This window comes from Ambystoma mexicanum, chromosome 7p, assembly GCF_040938575.1.
Source record: "Ambystoma mexicanum isolate Mex_15411 chromosome 7p, UKY_AmexF1_1, whole genome shotgun sequence".
Taxonomy (NCBI): Eukaryota; Metazoa; Chordata; class Amphibia; order Caudata; family Ambystomatidae; genus Ambystoma; species Ambystoma mexicanum.
In genome coordinates, this window is record NC_090939.1 from 94,458,859 (window position 1) to 94,482,621 (window position 23,763).

Genomic DNA, 23,763 nt, shown 5'->3' on the forward strand with positions numbered 1-23,763 from the left:
CTCGAGTACATACAGCTACAGGTGCAATTCACTTCCTCTCTCAAGACTCTGTTCCATCCTCTCTCTAAATCACTACTTACCCTTTCACTTATTTCCAACAGACCACCACCTCTGCGATTGAAGGAGTCCCATCCAGTAATCTCCAGTCCAAGAATCTGAAGATCAAAGAGCTACCTTTGCTCACAAATCCTGCACAGGGTTTGTTTCACCAGAGTATTTCCCTGGGGATTTTGCTCTCCTCCGTTCCCTGTGTTATTCAGGCAGTGGGTTGTAAGGTTCACCGGGGGATTTTCCTGTTGTCAAGGAATTGCCGTCTGCTCAGGTTAGTGGCTATCTGCATGCTATTGAACCTAATCTGTGATACATATTGCGAAGTAACAAATGATGCAAGCTGTACTTCTTGAAGAGATAGCCTACGCAGAAAAACAGAACTGAAGCCAACGGGCGCTGCACGTGCTATATATGCCTTCGATTACGTCATCCTCAAGACGGAGGCCCTCGAGGGACATCGAGTCCACTGCATCGACGCACAGCGCCCTATGCCAAAAAAAATCCAAAGCAGCTGAAGCTGGATATCGAATATCAAAGATGAGGAATGCGTCAGAAGACACAATCCATTCGAAAGGAATGCCCTGGCAACTATCGCTCAATTTCACTGCTGGAATCATCAGGGACATTTTCGCCAATGTTCTCTTAAAACACTTACAGGATTTGGTGGATGCCAATATGATCTTAAGCCATTTTCGAGAGGGAGTCAGTACAATCGACCAGATTTTTCGCCTCTACCTGATTCTCAAGAAATAATTGGTGATAAGTAAGATGAAGATCTACACAGTATTAGTAGATTTAAGAAAAGCATTTGATGGGGTAAGTCCAACCCTGCTCTGGCAAGTCCTTGATAGAAGGAAGGTGCCCCCTCATTTACTGGGGCATATTCTGTTATTATATTCATGCAATCAGGTGGCTGTTTGCTGGGGATCTTCAGGTGAGGTGACAACCCCTTTTTGTGTTAAAAAAAGGTGATAGACAGGGGTGCGCTCTCGCACCCCTCCTATTTACTATCTATATTAAGGATCTCATTGAAGAACTCACTGAAAATAGCTTAGACCCCCTTAAGAAATGGGAATTATAGATTTCCAGCATTATTCTTTGTTGGTGATGCTGTCTGGCTGGCTACTCTCCCATGTGCTTGAAGAGAACAGTTGATAACTTTATTAGTAAATGCAACCTGTTGGTGTTCAGAGTGAAGACAGGGAAAACAAAAGCTATTTTTCAGACTTAAACACTCAAAGTACGCTACTCTGAACATACAGCTGGAGGGTTGCAGGCTAGACCAAGTCCTTTTCTATGAGTATCTGGGTATAAGATTTGCCGATAATGGATCCTGTTCAGCGCAGAGAGACAAGGAGAGTGTAACCTTGGAAAGAAACAGTGGGCCAGTGGCCAGGTTTTCCCATAGACACGGAGGGGGGGCAGTCAGCCCCGGCCTCAAATTATACTAGCTACAGGCAAAAGCCTCAGACGCATGTGGGGCTATATCTAGGGGAATTGGAAACGCAAAAAGCTTTGCCCCTATTGAAAATAGGTTCCTTAAGAAACTTTTGCCAGGAAGAACCCCCAATGCACAGTTACACCTGGAAGGTGATCTAAAGCCACTTGAGGATGAGTTAGGCCTTAGGCCAGTGCAGTGTTGTATCAGACTGGTAATGGTTAGCAAATCTGGATTTGGAACTCACATTATATGTTGTTCTGTGCTGGTTTCCAAACACTTGAGAACAAAATACTTGAAACCCTTATTTTTAAAAGCAAATTTACACACTGTGAATGAAGCAATATGCTTGTGCAAATCAACTGATAAATTGGATGTGGTCTATTGGGTGGCCAAATGTATCCATCTACCATGGTTCAGGAGGAGCCGTGTATTGAAATGATCGAGTTAACTTAGAATTGGGCCTCATTACGAGTTGGGCGCTATCCCTGTGGTAAATTCGCCGGAATACAGCCCAACTGAATTACTGTTACCGCCACTTGGTCCAGCGGAATTACCGCTGGATTACAAGTGGTGGTGGCAGTGTAATTCCCCATTATTTTTGAGTCAATTGGACTCAATGGGGCTTTCTTTGGCGGAATTACCACAGCAGATATTCCGCTGTGGTAATTCTGCCAATTGGGACGTTTTTTCAGTGGTGAGTGGAATATACCTCCAGGATTAAATAAAATGTGTAGAGGTTCAGAAACATCATCTATTTATACACACTGGGGTTCTTATCGCGTTTATATAAAATGTATATAACACATTTTGGGGTGATCAGATTTATTGGGGTGCAATCAAATGTATAGGGGTTCAGGGCCGTGTAAAAGGGGCAGGTCTACCTGTCATTTATAACACTTGATGAAAGGTAGCCCACCTTACTACTGAAGGGCACTGTCAACAGCTCCAACAATCCTTATAGGGGGTTGGTGCATTTTCAAGTCATCTGCTAGAATCCAATAAAGACAACTTTGTACGGGACTGTCTACCCTCTTTAAATGCAGTTCTCAGAAACCTCTTCCCAGGGGAAGATAAATTGTGGATCAGGAAAGGCCTGTCTGGAGATGTTAAGATAGGGATAGGCTCATTCCTCGGCCACTGGACCCTGGCTGACTCATGTCCTGTCTCCTGGAGCACAAATAGCACCTGCCTGTAATTACCTTCTCCTTGCCTTCACACCCCTTGCTAGCAGTCCCAATTGAAATGTTTTTTTATTTATTTTGGCATTTATATATCGCACTAAGCTCGTGGGCATCAAGGCACTGGTTACAGTAATGAAAGTTACAACAAGACAGCATAGCAATACTTAAGATGTTGACAGGTACAGGAGAAAGTTAGCGTAAGCCATGCCTGTGCTTAGATGCTACCTCTAGTTTACAGATCCTTATAGAAGAGCCATGTTTTGAGGAGTGTGTGGAAAGCTCAGTAAGAGTGCCCAAATCTTAATGTTAATGGGAGGGCAGTCCAAATCTTTGCAGCAATAACCGGGAAGCTGAGACCTCCTAATCTTTGAAGTTTGAATCTTGAGATGGTGAGGCGGTGCGTATAGGTAGATCGGGTAGGTCTGAGAGACTGAACTTTGTTAAACTTTAGAGACAGGTATCTTGGGGCAGTGTTCGAGAGACATTTGTGAGTGATGGCTAGCGTTTTAAACAGTATGCACTTGCAAATTGGCAACCAGTGCACATTTCTTCTGGCTGCGGAGATGTGATCTTTTTTAGGGATGTTCAAGGCTGCTCTCAGTGCATTGTTGTCTATAATCTGCAGCTTATTGATGTTGCAGGCACTGTTGGCCATAAATAAGGAGTTGCAATAATCCAGTCTAGACCCAATGAGTGTTCTTGCGATTGTAATGCAGCTGTCACCCTTTCTCAACTCTCATGCTCGACTTCCTTTGCATCTTGTACTCATGGTGGTCCTGAATCATGCTGTTCCAATCTTCATCTTGTATCCTGGCTTGCAACATTATGGGCCTCATTCCGAGTATGGAGGTATTCATGGCGCTATTTGCGCCATGACTACCTCCCATACCGGGTCCGGGTCCGACCTCGTTTAATGGGGACTTACCAGTCCATTCCGACCCTGGAGGGACCGGTAAGTCCCCATTGAAAAATCCATTCACCATTCCCATTTGAGCCCCAGTGGGGCTCAATGGGAATGGGGAAGTAGCTAATAATGGTACCGCAATTTGCGGTACCGTTATTAGCTCTCTGGTCCCTTAGCGGCTCCCGCTAAGGGCGCCTGGTAAAACCAGGCGCCCATTGCGGGACCCGTTAAGGGACCTCGGAATAGGGCGCAAAGGGATTACCGGCACCAATGTCCTTAATGTTACCCAGTATACCTTTGCGCCCACCTCGGAATGAGGCCCTATGTGTTACTACTGACTTCTGCAATTGTATTCACTCTCCCCTCTTGCTTCTCCACTCTTTTGACTGCTAACTCTCTGTTCTCTCCTCCTTTTCCCTTCTCCCTTTTCCTATCTCCTCCCCTTACTTTCTTCTATGCACTTACTCTATCAGATTTGTCCCTGGACCTAGTATGATAGCAACCTCGTCTGTCTCCTCCACTCTCCACTTACTGGTGTTTTTCCTCCCCACCGCCCCCCCCCCCCCAGCACTATCTGAAATGTCGTCAGGCCTAGTATGATAGTCGCTTGTTTTGTTCCTCCCCTACCTTTCTGCAACCCTCTACCTCACCCCTTGTTTTTCTCCGGCTCTACCAGAAATGTTGTCAGGCCTAGTACGGTAGCCGCCTTTCTGTTTCCATTTCCTTCCTACTCTCCCCCTCCTTTCCTTATCTATGCCTTAGCTCTTGCACTATCTGAAATGTCGTCAGGCCGAGTACGATAGTTAATTTCACATCCTTACTGTTCATGACCTGTAAGAATGTCATTGGGCCTCATTACATGGTAGGCGGTAAGGGATTACCGGCACCGGTAAGGGCACCGGTGCCGGTAATCCCTTACCACCCTACTACGAGGTCCCTTAGCGGGTCCCTCCCCTAACGCCTGGTTTTACCAGGCGTTATGGAAGGGACCCGCTAAGAGACTTCAGAGCTAATAACGGTACCGCAAATTGCAGTACCGTTATTATCTCCTTCCCCATTCCCATTGAGCCCTATGGGGGCTCAACTGGAAATGGGGAATGGATCCCGGAATGGGGACTTACCGGGTCCTCCAGGGTCGGAATGGGCTCAATGGGAATGGGGAAGGAGCTAACAACGGGCCCGCAAACAGCGGGCCTGTTATTAGCTCCATGGTCCCTTAGCGGGACCCGGAATGCGGCGGTAGGGGGTTAACGGCACCGGCATCCTTACTGGTGCCGTTAATCCCCTACCGCCGAACACGTATTAGGCCCATTGTGTATAGGCGCTATATAAATAAACTCTCATATCATATCATATCATAAGAGAGGAACGGCCTGCAGGAGTTAATTAACTTGGTGGTGTAAAACGCTGAGGACGCGTTCACTTTTACTTGCTTTGCTAGTGACAGGTTGAGTCCAAGTAGACCGTGAGAGTTTTGACTTCCTGTAAGACTGGGATGGTGATACCATTGATAATGAAGGATTTGTAGGCTCCATTGAGTTTATTTAGAAGGCATTGCAAGCTGACGAGGCCTGGATGGATTGGAAGACCGTACCCAATGTGTTGGTGTAGTCTCCTGAGTTAGGTAAGAGGATCTGGGCATAATCCGCATAGTTGGTGTAGGAGATTCCCTGTGTGTTGAGGAGGTCAAAGAGAGGTTTCGTGAAGATATTGTACAGGGTAGGTGAGATATAGGAACCCTGAGGGACCCAGACGCCACATGTGACAGGGACCGGAGGGGCTGAAGCTGAAGGGGAGAAGTCTCTTATAGTTCTATTAGAAACGAAGGATGAAATCCAGGTGGTTACTTCCATAGAGAAGTGAGCTGCAGATGAAAGGTGTTGGCAGAGAATTTGGTGATCCACCAAATCGAAAGCAGCTGAGAGGCTGAGAAAGAGAAGGAGAGCAAGTTTACCAGGGTCTTTAAACTCGTCCGTTTGGTTCTTTATGTCAAGCAGTGCTGAGTCTGTGCCGTGTCCTGGCCAGAGCCCTGATTGGCTTAAGCCCAGAAGGTTGTTACATTCCAGGTGAGTCTGGATCTGTCGGTATGCAGCTCTGTCCAAAATTTTCAGAAGGAAGGGGGCAGTAGTGACAGGGCGGTAGTTAGTGGGGATGCTAGGGTCTAGTGTAGTTTTTTAAATAAAAGTAGGACCCATGCGTCTTTTAGATTGGATGGAACTGAGCTGGTGGAGAAATTATAAGTTACTCACCATAGTGACTAACGTACTCTTAGACCCCTTTCCTCCATACTGCATGGGACGTCCCTTCCACCAGAACAACCTTTCTTCCCCTTTAAATTTAGAGGAGCACAGGGGTGCGGCCCAGGGAGCATTCGCTGCCCTGACTCCGCCCTCCGACACCACACCCCATTGACGCGTCAAAAATAGATTTAACATTTCCTAATGACACCAGTATTATTAGGGGGGAGGTTGGTGGGATGTATGGAGGAAAGGGGACTAATGACTAAGATTACGTTAGTCACTACGTGAGTAATTTATAATTACTCTTACGTCCCGTCCCCTTTCCTCCATACTGCATGGGCGATTACAACTGAATGTAGCCCAAGGGTGGAGAGGAGACCCTCCTTAAGCAAACAGGTTCCTGAGAACTGCCTGTCCGAACGCCGCATCAGATCTAGAGCCGGCATCCAAACAGTAATGCTTGCAGAAAGCCGTGGGAGTGGCCCAAGTGGCCGCCCTGCTTATGACTTGCCAATGGACATGGCGTAGGAATGCAATAGCCTTTGCCTTGGCCCTGACTGCGTGGGCATGCATGCATGTTGGCCGGGAGCGGCTTGTGCTGGCCCTCGTACGCTTCTTTTATGGCCAAGACCATGCAGGGATATGGAGGCCTTGGAGGCCTGATAGCCTGGTCTTGTGCCTTCGAGCGTGACAAACAGGGTGTCCGATTTGCAGAAGCCTTTGTTCCTGTCCAAGTAAAATTTCAGGGCACGCCTGACATCCAGGCAGTGCAGCACTCTCTGTGCTTCATCCTTGGGATCGGCAAAGAACGTAGGAAGGACTATTTCCTCGTTCAAGCAGAAAGCAGACAACACCTTGGGCAGAAATGCCGGGTCTGTCCGTATGACTACTTTGTCCTGTGAAAGGTAGTATATGGTTCCGAGATGACCAGTGCCTGTGTTTCACTGACTCTACGAGCCGAGGTGAGGCCGACTAGCAAGGCTGTCTTGATGGTGACCAGCCTGATGTCCGCAGACGCCATTGGCTAGAACTGTTTGTGCGCCAGGGAGCCCAAGACTTTGTTGAGGTCCCACACTGGGTGCAGCTTCTTGACAGGCGGGTAGAGCCTTGTGAGCCGCATCAAATGTTTCTTGACGATAGGATTGGAGGAGGAGAAGATCCCCTCCTCTGAATTCCTGTAAGCCCCGATGACTGCGAGGTATGTACAGCAGGTGTCCACATGCACACTTGAGTGGGCGAGGTGCACTGAAAAGGAGAGCACGTCGTTCAAAGTGCATGCCAGCGGGTCAATTTCCTTGGAGTCTGCGCAGTGGCAGAATCTGGTCCATTTGCTTTTATACTAGGCCCTGGTAACCTTGCTCCTTGCGCCCTGTATGATTTCCAGATTAGCCTGGGAGAGGCTGGGGTGCTGCAGCGTTACCTGCTCCGGTACCAAGTTGTGAGGGCTAGTTTCTGTGCCGCAGGTTGGATGACCCTGCCCCCCTGCTGTGCCAGCCGTCGGGAGATGAATCAGAGGAATCTCTGAGAGGCTGAGCAGCTCCGAAAACCAGGGCCTGGCCGGCCACCATGGAGCTATTAGAATGATGTTGAGTTGGCGAGACTCCTTGATCTTGCAAATCACTCTGTGAATCAGCCAGAACTCCCTCTGCCGGCTGCTGAACCTCAGGTTGGAGTAGGCCCAGGTACTCTGCATGCCCAGCAAGACGTTCGTGGAAGGCCCTGGCTGAGGTTGGCGTGTCCGGATCCTCCTCCTCATCCATATCCTGCAGATCACGAGGATCCTGCGGAGGTGTAGGAGTAGCCTGAGCCAGAGGCTGGGGTACAGTGACCACGGCCAGAGGCTGAGGAGGAGGTGGAGGCTGGTATGGAACCGCCTGAGGAATTGGCTGGGGAGTCAGCGGCTGCGCCGGGGGCACCGGCATAGGCACTTGTGGTGCAGCTAGCATAGACGGGAGGACTTCCCTGATGGCGTCCTTGAGGATAACCCCCATCCGAGGTGACTTCATGAGCCCGAGGAACCTCTTGAAGAACCCCTCTTCACTGGCCAGAGAGGTGGTAGGGGGTACTGATGGGGTAGCCGGGAGCTGCTGGGGCCGCTGCATACCCTGCCCGTATGGACGCAATGGGAAGCTGCCCTGCGCATAAGAATGTAGGCTGTATGCCACGTACCTGGTTGAGGCCAGTCCCACCTCGACACTCGTTCTTCGCCGAACTCCTGGGATGGCGTCAGACGGGTGCCTCTATCTGGCGTGGCGGCCATCTTGTCATGCTGCCTGCCATGTGCCTGCGACGTGTTGCTCGGCTCGCTGGGCCCAGCCTCCTCCAAGACTCTTGCGTGTGGATGACGAGGTCTACGCTGCTCCTAGGCCCGGTAGGTGTGACACCCTCGACCCGGGGGTCGGTAGAGCTGCGTTTAGGTGCCCCCTCGGACATATTGCCAGTACTAGGGTATAGCCCCTCAGCCATATTGCCGGTACAATGGCAGAGCCCCTCGGATGACAATCCGGTACAAGAACCTTCCGGTCCCTCAACACTGCCACCGAGAGGATCCAAGGATCCCTCAGCCCGAAGGGCGGTAGCTGCAGCAGCCTCGGTGCACGTGCTGGTACAAGGACCTGAACGGTCCCTCCCGCACGGGTGAGTCCTCGGGAAGGAGTCTCTTTTGCGGGGTGCGATGGAAAATAGCAGCCCTACCTTAGGCCTGGTCAGTGTTTCATGAAGTTCTTGAGGTCCTCTGGAGGCAACTTCTGGAAGAGCTCCCTCCACCTGGCTAGTCTGTTCTTCAGCGCTTTCGATGACAGCGAGCCACACGCTGTACAAACTTGCCAACTGTGGTCTGGGCCAAGGTAACGTAGGCAGAGGGCATGCGGGTCTGAAGTTGGGAAGAGCCTGTTGCAGGATGGACACCTGCTGAAACCTGTGGAAGTCGACATGCGCCGGGGAGGAGCGTGACGTCTGAGGACTGAGTACCTGAATGATAAAAAGGCAAAGAGAAGAAGTAGTATCCACGCATGGAATTACATGGCCAAAGCCAAACCCAGGAGCGCTGGTGAATGTGGCCCGTTCCAGTCGGCGCGGAAAAGGGGACTGAGGTGTGGCGCCGGAGGGCAGAGTCAGGGCAGCGCATGCTGCCTGGGCCGCACCCCTGCGCGCCTCTAAATTTAAAGGGGAAGAAGGTTTTTTCTGTTGAAAAAGGTTCTGTCTCCCGTCCCTTGGAAGGGACGCCCCATGCAGTATGGAGGAAAGGGGACGGGACGTAAGAGTATGAGGAGTTGACGAGCGATGAAATGAATGGTGCAAGTGCTTCCTCACAGTCTTCCCAGGATTAGAAATCTACCCTCCCCATGACATTGAGGTGCAAAAGCCTCACTTGTAGCCATCCAAAAGGGTGCCTTGGGTGGAAATTAACCATGTGCTAGCAGCATGGGAAGGGTGGAATGCTGTAAGCAGATATTTCTTTCATATCAGTTGATTCTTTCTGCAATGTAACTTCTTGTGTTGCCTCACTGATTTTTGTAGTAGATTTGCGGAACACCTTTTCTCGGTCAGGGAGTTGCTATTAAAATCATTGTGACTCCTTCAGTTTGATGATGGCCTTAGGTAACAAACGACGAGGAGAAAATGACTATAGAAATCGTCCTGGTCATGGCATCAAAAAGGCATTACCCAGAGATGCTGGTTTTGGGGAACCTGCATTCATAGCTTCAACGATTTATGTTTCTTGCTGTGGAGAACAAATCCATGCTTGGATGCCACCATCCTGCAAAGATGTTGTGCAAGAGGTCATTGTTTAGCATAGTGTTGCTCCACCAGCACCCTGCTTAATGTCTCTTTTCTTACATTGTTGATACCTGGCAGCAGAACCACCCTGAGAGTTGTTAGGAAGTGATAATATGTTTACGCATGCGCAAGCCTCGTTCGGGCTCACGCGTGCGCGTTAAGTAATAAACGCGGTCCAGACGGCAGTTGCCACCGGGACCTCACAGCCAACAGACGTGTTTGCGAGTTCCTCTGTGTGAATGCGTGCGTGTTGTGTGAGGCGGCCTGGGATACAATATTGGCCGTAACATTGGCGACGAGGAGGAAGTGCGGGGTAAGAGTGCGGGCGCCATATTGCATGCCATATGTTGAACGTGGCATCCTCCCTTACTACATAGCTCAGAATCCAACGCTGCAACGAGCGCCCATTTTGAAAATTGGAGCACGACAGTTGCGGCTCACGAGGGTGCTTGTGCGCTGTCCATGTGTTCCCAAAACATCCATTTTTGGAACGCTCATGGTTTCCCACGTCGGGGAGACGTAAATATGTGCAGAGAAGACGTGGGCTCTTCTCACAGCACACGTTATCCCTACTGAAGGAGGAGAGTAATATAAGAGACTATTGCCAGCAGCTGGATCCTGCATTGAAGGTCAGTGTTCACTTTGTGCAGCAGTGAGGTCACAAAGACATAACAATTTTAACCAGATAGAGAAGTGCTGCCCACGTGTTCCGGGTTTGCGTTACAATGGGGTGCCTGTGCGACCTGAAGATATGAGTGATGTAACGATCACCTGGTATCTACGGGGACGTCACTCAGCCTGTTCTGACCTCTTACGACCTCAAACCCTTCCCTGGAGCCTACTCGACTGGAGACTGGGCCTGAAACACAGGATTGGTAGAGTTTAACTCCCTATTGTCTCTGTGTGCTTGAACCCCTTCTTCCCCGGGGTCCAACCCTTCCCTTTGATCCACAGCTCACCTTGTTTTCTTGGAAAGTGTGCTCTCCGTCCTGCTTTCAGCGCAGGGGCGCGTTGATTGATGCGGGCTCGTTGCTGCCTAGTTACTTCACTGGCAAGAGTCCGACAGGTAAGTATAATGAGTCTTTTGAACAGTTCTCTAACTTCGTTCCTTTCCTTCCTTAGATGATGGCCGGCGTCCGGGGATGGCGACGTGCTGCTGAGATGAGTAGCGCTGAAGGTGAGTGAGAGCTCGATGCGCGATGCAACCCTTTCTTATTTGTATTGAACTGAGTTCTTTTTCTGGGTCTTTTAGGTGCCGCGACATTTTCAGCGTGGATGCCGGTTATGAAGAAGAAATGCGGTGAGTAAGCGCGGTATGCGGCACCTCTAGATGTTTCCACGCTAACCTGGAGTGTCTTTTTCCTCTTGCAGATGGATGAGAAGTTCTTGAGACAGAGTTCCCCCAGAGCGGCTGGGATCCAGGCAAGCATTTGAAGCTCGTACAGTCTTTAAAAATAAGCGAAGATTTGCTGAATGCTTACTAATGCCTTTTTTCTGTTCTTTTCCCTTTTCCTTAGGAAGCGGCGTGCCGGGATGGGAATGACACCGCCGAAGATGTCCGCCGAACAGAAGGAGCGATTAATGATGGGCAGAAGCGCCGCAAGGTAAGGCTGTTCCTAACGGTGTTCTTGTTCTTGCAGGAGCTGAGCGCAGAAGAAAGATGCAGGCCTACTGGAGACCGATCCGAACACGGTGAGTGTCACGCTGCAGGTGCAGAAAACACAAAGCATGTTTGTCAGCATGGGCGTGGCTTATATAGTCTCTGGGTATCCCAGGTGTCTCTGGGCTGAACCACACCCAAAAGACTAGACTGCACATGCAGTTCTGGGATCCGAAATATGTGGGGGCATCCACCTTGTCCCCATCAATGCACTACAAGTCCGATCCCCAATGTTATCCTATGGGAGTGAGTGAGTCTGGTGCCGCAAGCGCCAAGTCTGACTCCAAGTGGGTCTTTGGAGGGATGGAGAGGCCCTTGAGGGCCATGTAGGTGATCGTGGCCTGGCTCCAGCCTGACATCTTGAAGGGCTGGGGACATGAGGGGATGGAATCATGACAGTGATCAGGATGGAGCAGCAGTTGCCCCAGCACAGATGCCACGCCGACAGCAAGGCCCACTGGCACCAATGCCAGAATTTGACACATCAGGACCTCCATCCAAGCTGGGGCCCAAGTGGTTATTGTGGGTCAAGAAACTTGAAATGTTTTTCAGAGCTACTGGTGAGAACAATGATGATGCATAAGTAGCGACCCTACTGTATTCTGCTGGGACTGAAGTGCACCGCATTTGTGAATCATTAAACCTTCAAGTTGTCACTTATGCACCGATTAAAGCAGCCCTTCAAAATCACTTTCTCCCTATGGCGAACATGGACTATGACAGATTCATAATGTGCGGAGAAAAACAGCATGATGATGAGTCCCTAGATCAATTTTGCGCAAGACTTTGCCAACTGTCAAGCACATGTCGATGGGAAAATGAAGAGGGCATGGTGCGAAACCAGATCATTCAAGGGTGCAGTTCTGGCAAATTGAAGAGGCAGGTCCTTCGAGAACCAGGAATGACATTGTCACAAATTATGGACACTGGTCGAGCCTATGAACTTGCAGAAAGCAGGGGGGCAAAGATGGATGTGGCTGTTCGCCCAGGGAAAAGTGAAGACGCTTTTGCTCTGGGGAGGTCCACCCCACCAAAGTCACGGTGGAGCCAAAAGCGACAGGACACAACCCCTGTCCACGGCACTCCGCCATCATGCCAGTACTGCGGATATGATCTGCCACATGTAGGAGAATGCCCAGCGAAATCTAGAGTGTGCGGCAGATGCAACATACCAGGACACTACACCCTGGTGTGTAGAGCAGTGGCGCCGGTGACAACCTCCAGAGGTCCTGCGAGAGTTAGCGGAGGAAACTTCAGGAGACCTAGAAGTTTGGCTACCGTGGAACAAGGCGTACAAGGACTCAATATAGCAGAGGAGGAAGAAGATTTACACTTTTGGAGGCAGCACACCGTTACCTATACAAGGAGTCTTTGTTGAACCGGTCACCCATGGACACAATGGAATTAAAGTCTGATTCTTTGTGACCGACGTCAGCCCTCATTCCCACCTGAGTGGTGCAGCCTCAGAGGCCCTGAACATCGTGCACTTCACCATGTCGGAGTACCAGTCAGATGTCGAACGGCTCATTGAAAGACACAAGGGCCTCTTCCAGGGCGTAGGGAAACTGAAAGCGGAACCGATGCGTCTTCACATCGATGAGACAGTGAGGCCTACCGCTCTCAAACATAGGAGGATACAGTTCCATCTAAGAGCACAGGTGGAAAAGGAGCTCCAGCCACTGATAGATATGGACATCATTGAGAGGATAGAAGGTCCCGCCCTGTGGGTATCCCCGATTGTGGTCGCACCAAAACCCAAGCAGCCGGGTGCTGTATTCATTTGTGTTGACATGCGCCTGCCAAATTCTGCCATAAAAAGGGAACGTCACCTCACGCCGACGTTAGATGACATTATCAGTGAATTACAGGGAGCCAAGGTATTCTCAAAATTGGATTTGCGTTCAGGATACCACCAACTTGAACTGCATCCATAATCACGCTATATCACAACCTTCACCACACACAAAGGGTTATATCAATTTAAGAGGCTGAGCTTTGGTGTCTCGTCAGCAGCAGAAGTGTTCCAAAACGCCATCAGGGGAGCACTTGTCAGGCTGAAAGGAGTCATCAACATGAGCGACGACATCCTTGTTTTTGCAACATCAGAGGCTGAGCACATGAAGAGGCTGCAGCAGACACTGGAAAGGCTGAGCAACCTAGGCCTCACCCTCCTCAAAACCAAGTGTGAATACTTTAAGGACCGCATAGAATTCTTTGGGTTTATTTTCCATGCGGGTGGGATCTCTCCTGACACTGAGAAAGTTTGTGACATTCGTGACGCAGTGGCCCCAGAGTCACCAGAAGAAGTCTGAAGCTTCCTAGGCATGGTGAATTACTGCGGCAGATTCATAAAAGGACTGGCTTCGCTGTCAGAACCACTCAGAGCATTAACTAAAAACGATGTAGCGTGGACATGGGATAAGAAAGAGCAGAAAGCATTCCAAGACATCAAGTCCGCACTGTCAGATCAGGAGACCATGGCGTACTTCAATCCGGCGATGGAATCCAAAATTGTGGTAGATGCGAGCCCAGTTGGCTTGGGTGCGGTACTGCTACAAGCCAATACACAAGGAAATATGTGCCCCAATGCCTACGCCAGCAAAGCCCTCTCTGAAACTGAAAAGAGGTACTCTCAAATAGAGAGGGAAGCGCTGGTGATAGTGTGGGGTTGTCGCCACTTCCGCTTGTACATTCTTGGAAAACCAGTGGTAGTTATCACCGACCACAAGCCCCTCATTCCAATCATGGCTGGCACATCATCGAAACCGCACCCGCACATAGAGCACTGGATGCTGTCGCTAATTGAGTACGGGGTGAAGCTGCAGTACAGGCCGGGCACCAACAACCCAGCTGTCTATCTATCACCCCATCCCAGCACGGGATGTGCGCTTGACCAAGGGGAGATCGTAGAGAGCCAAGAAATGGTACGCAACGTCGTAGAAGCTGCCATGCCGGTAGCGTTGGCTTTTCAAGACATTGTTGATGCGTCCAACAACGACAAAGTGTTCCGGGTCATAAGAGCAGCCATCAGAAGCGGGGAATGGAAGGAAGTGCTTGGCAACAATGCAAGGCGGGAGACAGGAGCTCAACGAGACATGCAAGCGCTATGGAAAGCGAGAAATTAGCTGTCTGTGTCTGAGGACGGCCTCATCCTACGCGGTCGACAAATAGTGGTCCCGAGATCGCTGGTAGCCAAGGTACTAGAACTGGCACATACGGGGCACCAAGGGATGGCCAAAACAAAAGCTCAACTAAGGCCGAAAGTTTGGTTTCCCGACCTGGAGGACAGAGTGGACGACTACATGCTTAGGTGTGTCCCATGTCAGGCAGCGAGCCCGGTGGAGAGAGCGCCCATGATCAAATCGATGGAGAGGAGTGAGCAACCGTGGGGGACTGTTTATGCAGATTTTGGGTCCAGAGGAAGAGGAATGTATTTCTTAGTAGTCGTAGACCAGTGATCGAGATATCCAGAGGTAGAACTGGTGGAGTCGACAGCCTGCGACCACACCATCGTGGCACTGGAAAAGATTTTCGTCACCCATGGGTTCCTGCTGGTCCCATTGAGCCCTATGGGAAAAAATGGGAATGGGGAAGGGCCATGGCGGCATGGGGTATTACCGCCCCACCAACCTCGGAATGGGGTGGTAATTCCCCATTCCGCCATGGCGGACTCCGGCATGGACCATGGTGCTAATAGCACCATGGTTTAGCACCGGAGTCCTAATGAGGCCCAATATGTTTACGCATGCGCGAGCCTCCTTCGGGCTCACGCATACGCGTTAAGTAATAAACGCGGTCCACACGGCAGTTGCCGCCGGGACCTCACAGCCAACAGACGTTTCCGCGAGTTCCTCTTTGTGAATGCATGCGTGTTGTGTGAGGCAGCCTGGGATACAATATTAGCCGTAACAAGGGTGACGCCTCTCACCAGAGCCCATTGCCACATTTGTTGAACTTCCTTCAAGACGGACCTAGATCTGATTGATCCTTGTTTGCTGATGTAATACATCAGCGTAGTCTTCATTGTCTCAAACAGAACTTATCTGTCTTTAATGGATGGAAATAATGCTTTCAAGAATAGGTGGATTTTCCAAAACTCTAACAGACTGATATGGTACGATGTGTCTCTTGCATCTCATACTCTGTGTGTCCATTGTAGCCTTTGCACTTCTTCCACCATATTGGGTGGGATGAATAAGCTGTTGTCAGCATTGTTTAACTTGCAAATCCTCATGCATAAGCGTGCTGGTGATAGCAATAGAATGTACACCAAAAAAATATTAGAGTGGTTATGTATTCTTTGTAGTCATGGTATCAGAAACTCATCAATATCTGCCTTCTTTTCTGTACTTGGCCACTTCACCATTTGGAAAATTGAGGACAATTAGAAAAGTGCATCTTTAAGGATTTTGAAAAGATTTGGCTTACCACCTCCATGATAGTATCGGGAATTACAACATGTGTATATTATAAAAAAATACAAAGCCCTTTATTGGCACGAGAAGGCAGGCAGACACTGCCAAAGTAAACACAAGCATTTGCAAAGCCATCACTTTGGCTTTGGTGTAGTTATGCAATAGGCCACAATGATACGACCTGGCTATAATGACAACTGCTGGAAGATGGTGCAAATACCTAGGCATATAATGGCACAGTCTAACAAATGCCTACCAAATACCTATATAAAAATCAACACTATTGGCCTTGCTTTACAGCAAGAAACAAATGCCAAGATTGCTTATAAATAAAGTGGCTGAAGGCAGACTTGGTTAAGACATGTTTTACCCCAATAGTTCTTCAACAGCCGTAATTAAGCCATTAACTCTATGAAGTCTGCTTAGAAATAATACTGGAGGCCCTACACTGTTCAAAGTTTGATGATGTTACTTCTTGAAAGAGCAGCTCTGAGCGAACCCAGCGGTATGCGTTTTTGACAGGGAGGGGTAGGTACTGGGTGGGAATAGCTATATGGATTAGCATGGCTAAGGGCAGTCACTGAGTGGGCAAATAACCAAACAACACCCACAAGCGGTGTAGCCCTCCTTTCCTTTTGCTGCAATGTTCGAAAGTAGGTGCAAAATGTTGATATCTGCTCTTTTATAATAGATTTTATCTCAAAAGAAAAAGAAAAAAAGCATTTATGACTGCCACATTTATAATAGATTTACAGCTTGAAAGAATTTTATTTAAAAGGTGTGTTACGGGATCCCCCATGCGCAGAGATATTCTATGTTTATGAATAATAATGAAGATTTCTACTGATGAGAATACTACTGTCAGTAGTGCTGCTACCACTGCTACTGGTAGTAGTATGATTACTACCGCTGTTGCAGCTACTGCTAGTACGACTATTACTGAAAGGGGCCCCTAGGGGACCCTGACGTCTATGGAAACAAGGCGGGTCACCACACACGATAGAGACGCCAGACACGAGGTTGTATTCCCAAAGCTAGGGTTTTATTGCAAAGCAAAAGTCTCAGTTGGCCAACTCGGTCTCACGCCCCGCGACGTGTATCTCTAGACCTCGAGGGACGCAAGAGAGTGAATTACGTACATCAGTTCCATATATACAAAATGCATATCAAACAATCAGCTATGACATGTATAACACCCCTCTTCATTGGGTTTCTTTGAACTTGGTGTGATGATGGACATCTCTGACCACTATGACACCTTCAAACATCTATTCTAGTAACAATTTGCAATTTGTGAGTGCGTAGGCATCTTTCGGTTATTGAATAGAACACGACGCTTCTGTTCTTGGAAGTGAACTACATACAGGGAGGAGTTGCATTCCGGACCTTGCTATCTATCAGGTGCTATTCGTGTCCTGGGAGCCGACATGCTCTTAGCGGGCTCAGCAAAAGGGGGCCGTTAGAAAAGCATAATTCAAGCCTTTAGCAGTATTATTCTAACATATTCTACCATATAACGAGACTGGCTGGCAGCTGTGAAATGATTAAATGCCCTGCGGCTCTGCTTCAAGGCTACATTAAGGAGGGAGCCGGGCATTCTTCCTGGCGCTGCCTACGTTTGTGTTTCGGCGAAACTCTTGTTATCTTCTCGCCCCTGTGGCCTTGTCCTTTTCATATACAGACAACAATGTTCCACAGTCGAGTAAGTGTAAGCGGAAAATATACTGCGAAGCAATAGGAACAGAAAGCAATGAGCAATGGTTAGAAAACAAAATGGCGATTCTTGTTACATCAAAATGGCTGTTCATTGGAAAACTCGAAAACCTATATTCTGTCGTATCGTGCATGAGACGGTTGGCCCACGGCCACCAAAATGCGTTGCGGTCTCAAATTAGATTTCTAGACTGACATTACTAGCACTGATAGTATAAACGTCTACTGTTAGCAGTGATTGTTTTACATCTACTCATATTTCCAGCACTAACATAGCTCTACTACTATTATTATTGGTAGTATAATAATATTATTAGAAGTAATACTATTGGTAACAGTAGTACTGTGACTAGTAGTACTACTGAAGGTGGGAGTACTGCCTGTGCTGATACCACTACGATTACTTCTACTACTAAGACGACTACTATTACTACTGGGGTTGTTGCATAATAAAAGAAAATACAACTTTTGAGTTTGCACCTTTTTGGTGTCGTTACGGGTCTGGAGAAAACCATTCCCCTCCTTCTCTGATGCCACTTCCTGTCTAAGGGTCCCTAGGGAGTGTAGGAATTTCACAACATGGAGGACGAGCAGGACAAGAACAGTGCTTTAAATAATTTTAGAAATACGGTAGAGGGGACAGGTTTTTGACTGGTAAATCTTCAGAAGATAAAACATTGCAGCAGGGAACATTTTATATTTCTTTAAAAATAGTTTGCCCACTTTCAGTTTCAAGTTGTTTTGTTCTTTTCTTCCACGCTACATATTCGATGATCAAAATGACGCAAGTTCTCATGATGCTCTACTTTTTTAGAACTCCCTATTCCTTACTTCCACTGGGATGTTTCTACTTTGCACCTAAAACCCAAAGACTGTCACAAGGCGTGACTCGTTTGTACACTGTGGTCACTCTGTATCAGCAGTTCAAGCAACTCCACAATTCAAGTTTAGGTGAATGTTTCATCTTTGAGTGCTTTTTTTGCAACCACTGGAGGATATTTGACACCTATGTCTATCTTTGGCAGGGGTACACATGTTTTAGTAGGTTATCACTTAGTTCCAGTTTTTTCACAGTATTTCTTTTTAAGGGAATGTGTGGCACCCTGCAAAAGTGTCCTTGGGTTTATGTCATTGGACGTTTCTATGTGATAAAGATATAAGCACTGCTTAGTATGCCCTCCTATCCGCTTGGAATAAGTGATATGATGAGGAAGATGATTGAGGAGATAAAGCCATAATTACTTGGTAGTAATCTTCAGTACTCAGATTACTCAGTATTCCAACTCCATGTATTTCTTATCCCAGTCCTCGAGTTCCTTCCCTCCCAAAGTCATTTGCAGTTTTTCAACCATGTCATTTATTGCTTGTCATCTGAAATACTAAGTACCTGCGAGTATGGGGAGGCTTAACTCTCTGCAAGAGAGCAGGGCCAAGCTTAAAACAAAAAAAGCTTAAAAGAAAATGTACATTCAGAATATGTAAAAAAAAAAGTTTTAGGCCACAGGTGAGTTTTGGTCACCGGAATGAGGACTCACCTGATAGAGTAAGGACAGTAATGAGGAAGACTCCCATTGAGTATGTGTGATATCACAAGTTAGCAAGAGGTCATGTGCTATCAAAAAGTACCACACAATCACCTAACAAATCTTACATACTGAAATCCAAAGTTGCAGGTCAAAGCAATCATTAGTTAACAATTCATAAAACTAAAGGTTTCCAGAGCACTTACCTTGAACAGACTATTAGGGTTAGTAGTGTCAATATTTTTACCTGTAGGAACGTAGGTTGAACCATAACCAATTGTGACTACTTGTGACAAGGCACGTAGGAGACTAAATGAGTACTGCTCAAATCGCGAAACGTTCTACAAATGAAGCAAATATAAATAATTTAGTGCTTAAATGATATACTAGGGATTGCTGAGAACATGTTACAAAGAATACATTTTGTCAAGTGTGTACAGCAACTAAAATAAGAACTTGCACTTAACTTTCTAGTAATGCATATTCCAATATTTGTGCATATTCAGAGCATGTCTAATACAAACTCTTAGCATAATGTCACAAGTAGGATTTTACATTTTCTTGGAAAGCACCAATATCATACCTTTGCTCACCATCCCATGTTCTAACCCCTATTCCAACACCAATAGAAGATACATCAGAACTATGCTAATCATATTCTCATCATCATCATAATAAACTTGATTTTGTTAAAAATGTCATAAATGTTGCAGACAAAAATAAATACAGAGACGATTAGATAACAACCATTAAACTAGTCTAGGAGCCAACAAGGGCCATACCACATATTACAATATACAAATATACAGAAAAACAAAAACAAAAAAGAAAACACATCTTATTACACTTGTCTATACTATTAAACACAGAATCTAACACTGAAAATCTATTTTCATATAAAACTCTCTTCTTCTCCATGCACTAGCAAATAAGGTTGAAGTTACCAAAATAACATCCACTGTTTTGGTCCTTTTATATAGAATCTCAGCTGCCATCAATGTTTGCGTACCCCAATTGATAAAACAAGTTTTCAAGTTCCTTTTCCTAATATCTGCGTATAATGGACAAATAAAAAGAAAGTTTTGCAAAGATTCCCTAGCTGGACTGCAGAGGGGACACATAGGGGAGTTGTTGCTGTCCCATTTTGCCATAACCACAGCAAGTGATAGGGTTCCTAGCTGCATATTTGCAAACAAAGATCGCTTCAACGGTCTTCAATAAAGGACAAATATCCCTCCATATTCAAATCTTCTTTGCAAATCAAGTAGTCAAATCCCATGGATAGAGTTAGACTTGTTGTAATTATCTCCCCAGATACCGGCTAAGGCATCCACAAATATGTGACAAGGGTCAGGGTAACAGAGTATGGTAATGCCCTATATAAAGAACATAATTCAGGGAATCTCAAATGTATCCAAGATGATTAACGGTATAGGATGGTAGTTGCCAAATATGTGAAATTTGCATATGATTTTACTTGCTTTGCAAAAATGTACTCACCTGCCCTGTCTGCCGATTTTGCAAGCTTAGCACACCGCGAAAACCCCAAATGTTGGTATTAGTTGAAATGTATAAAGACAGCAATCAGCACACAAATATCTTCAGGAAACCCCACCCAAATCCAACGCTAGCCCTGATACTTTCATTTCCACATTGGGGCTTTGTGAGTGCATTCAAAGCAGGCCAGGGAGTACTGTAATACTAACAACCATTCACATTCTCAAGAACTAGAATATGTGCCTCTTTACCTGATAGAATAAGACACATGCTGACGATTACCTATTCTGACATTTATTGATTTCCCTATCATCTATGAATCAGCATTGTGTGAAAATTAACAGTCACTGCATATCAGCTTCCTGGCAAGGCAGAAATCAAACTGCCCCAGTCAGCACACATATGTTGTAAATATTTCATGGTTGTCCACCATTGGGTAAAAGAGTTTCAGTTAGCATAGTTCTTGCATGAAGAAAATCATGCTTCAAATGAGCTAGCACATGAGGTGGTACCAGTGTTATTAAATATGCTCACTCTGTATGCCTCATGATCTGCCCCCAAAAAGTGAAAGGTTAGAAAGGAAGGTTGCCGTTGCCCATTAATGCGTACCGACAAAGGGTTTTACGCTGGAAAAACAAAAACTTTGTCAGATTAATGTACTGAAGAGCGGATAGATAGTGTTTTGTCCATGATCAAATGAATTTAGTCAAGTGGGGAAACTGAGATTATGATGTAGATATTCGGATTCAAACGTTAACATGGTGACACTTCACTAAATCACCTCCATTTTCTCGCCCGGCCTTTCTGTTTTATTGGATATAGCACTTCATAGTGGTGTTCATGCTATTCATTAATATTTCAGCGTTTGCAGATTGCAAACCTGATATATCTGTGTCAAAATATTTGCCCAAGATCAAACAATTTTGGACAAGTATGGAAATTCTGATTAAAGTGCCATTATTTCACCAACATCACCCAATTTTCGGACTAATATGGAAACTGATTAAAATCAATTGCATTATTTCACCAACATCTGTCAAGGAAATGACATCACAGAAAAGGGCATCAAATGGTCCACAACCCAAATGTCACTGTTTTACTGGATACCTAAGACTGCAGCATACCAACAAATAGTGAGCTAATAGATGTGCATTGGTGCTTATTATAGAACTACTCAAAGAAATCTGGGCTAATGATGTTTAACAGATCGGTTGTCAGATTGTTTAAATCAAAGACTTTTCAAACCACAGTGGTACAGGCAGCAACACACAGATAGCAATTACTGAACCATAATGATGCAGATAATCATAATGCAGACTTTCTGACCAAGTGAGATGTAGCTACTAGACCATATCTCTCAAAAGCCTTTTTAGTGGAACGATGTGATTTATACTGCAGCTTGCACGGTAGTGGCCAAATAGTTAAGTGTGGTTTAGAATCTGGATATCCCTGTTACCAAGGTGGCACCTTTCCTACCAAACTGCATCTCCCCACCTCCCTCTTCTCTCCAATCTTTTGGATTAAATGTAGCATGCTATACTCATGATAACTTTAGTTCTAAGCATTCTCAAATGTGTTAACTTCCCCCCTTGGCAAAAGTTGTGTGATCTCGGACATGTCACATTATCTCCCTGTTTTCTTAGTTAAGATTATAATCCATATATTCTGATTCTTCAGTCTGCAATTGAGCTAGTAACCACATGCCTTCTTTCCTGGCAAGTCTTTTTGGTTTGATGGAATGTGTTGCTTTTGGCAGATAAGCAAACACAAGGATAGGGATATAAAGTGATTTGCCCAAGATAGCACCATTTTGGTCAAGTGGGGATTAGAACTGAGATCCGTTCTTCCCAAAGTTGGCAAGCGTTCCATTACATGTTTTACCTCTCCTCTTGTTGCATCTTCTAACCTTATTCCTCCTTTCTGTTCTATGTCCTCTCATACCCAGTGCCTGTTCTCAATGGGGCAGTGAAGAGGGATGTTTGGACATGTGCCTGTGCCACTATTAATGGTAGGTGTTGCTTTAACTGTGCGAAGTGTGAACTGCATGTGGTTTAGAATGTGCATGTAAATGGTAGAGAGTGTGGGAGTGCATGTGTGTTGTGGGGTAGCAATGGACTGGTAGGTATGGCTAGTGCGAAATGCACTGTCTCTGTGGTTGTATTGTGGATGGATTGAGAGTGAGCTACTGCCTCTAGGGAGAGGATGGTTGTTTTGTAATGTGCCTGTAGAGGTATTTGAAGGTAGGGCATGGAGATAACCTAAGGGACTGTTGGGGGTGGTGTGTGCTTCTACAGGATAGAGAAGGGCAGAGCTATGTCTATGGGTTTATTGTGGTGGGTGAAGTGTTGGAACGTATCTAGTGTTGGAATGTGGAAATCTGCAAGTGGGGTAGCAGATGTGGGGGTTGTGTCAGCGAGGAGTGGATGTGTCTATATCTGCAGGTTAAGTGAGGTGGGTGTGCATGAGTTGAATGCATCAGCAATGCAATGTCTGAGCAGTCTTATTTGTAATTATTACAGATCCTGCATGCTCATTATGACTACTCCAGTCTGATGTTTAACACAACATAAGAGAAATATTGCTGTTCTCATTGCAAATCACTTGCTAAATAATTGTACAACATCCTCCACCTGCTCCTCAGTATCATGAGCCTGGTTGGTGATCATTTTTGCTAATACACATTGTGGTGCTGGAAATGCTTGTCAAGGGACAGGGCCTCCTTGTCCATGTCCTACCACTTTGCTGGATGTATTTTCGGTGTGTTTTCTGCATAGGAGTCCTGTTTGGACCCCTGGCAGTGCAGCTCTTCATTTTTACCTTTTGGTGAACAATTCCCCTGGGATACCATTAGTGCACCCGTGGGTAGGGGTACACCCTTGTACCATAGTATATGTTTTTTGGGAACAGGTGTGTTGCCCACAGAGCAGGGTATAGGCTGGTGACAGCTACATGCTGACTTGACAGTGGCTCTGGGTATCCTCCATTTTTGGGATACTCAGGCCCTGCCATGGGAATCAATGGATTCCCAATGTCCTGACAAGCCCTGGCTCTGTTCGTTTCCCTTAAATGCCTTTTGGCTGCAAGTACCAAATATGGCTCTGGGGCTGCCTCCTAACAGACTGGCTGGAGCCTTCCCAGGGACTGCTTGTTGTGGGCACACCTTTGGGGTGGGACCTGCATGAATAGAAAGGAGAGTCAATGCACATTTGTGTTGTGAGTGTCTGCTTTTGGTTGTGTGACACAATGCCTGAGCCAGCCCTGACTGAAACTAGAATGAGTGCATGGTGTGCTCTGAAAGGCTGGGGAGTTGTCTCCAATCCACGTCCTGTGTTTTAGGTGTCTGGGTTTGGGTGAATGG

The 23,763-nt window shown here is 46.7% G+C and overlaps 1 long non-coding RNA gene across 1 annotated transcript in view; it reads right to left on the bottom strand.

Moving 5' to 3' along the window:
* The window catches only part of LOC138526510 (uncharacterized), a 157,600-nt gene extending 138,357 nt beyond the window's left edge, over nucleotides 1–19,243 (bottom strand). Inside the window, exon 1 of the long non-coding RNA XR_011283596.1 lies at nucleotides 19,156–19,243. This is a non-coding gene — a long non-coding RNA (uncharacterized lncRNA). The remainder of the gene's footprint in view (nucleotides 1–19,155) is intronic.
* Nucleotides 19,244–23,763: the final 4,520 nt, after the last annotated feature.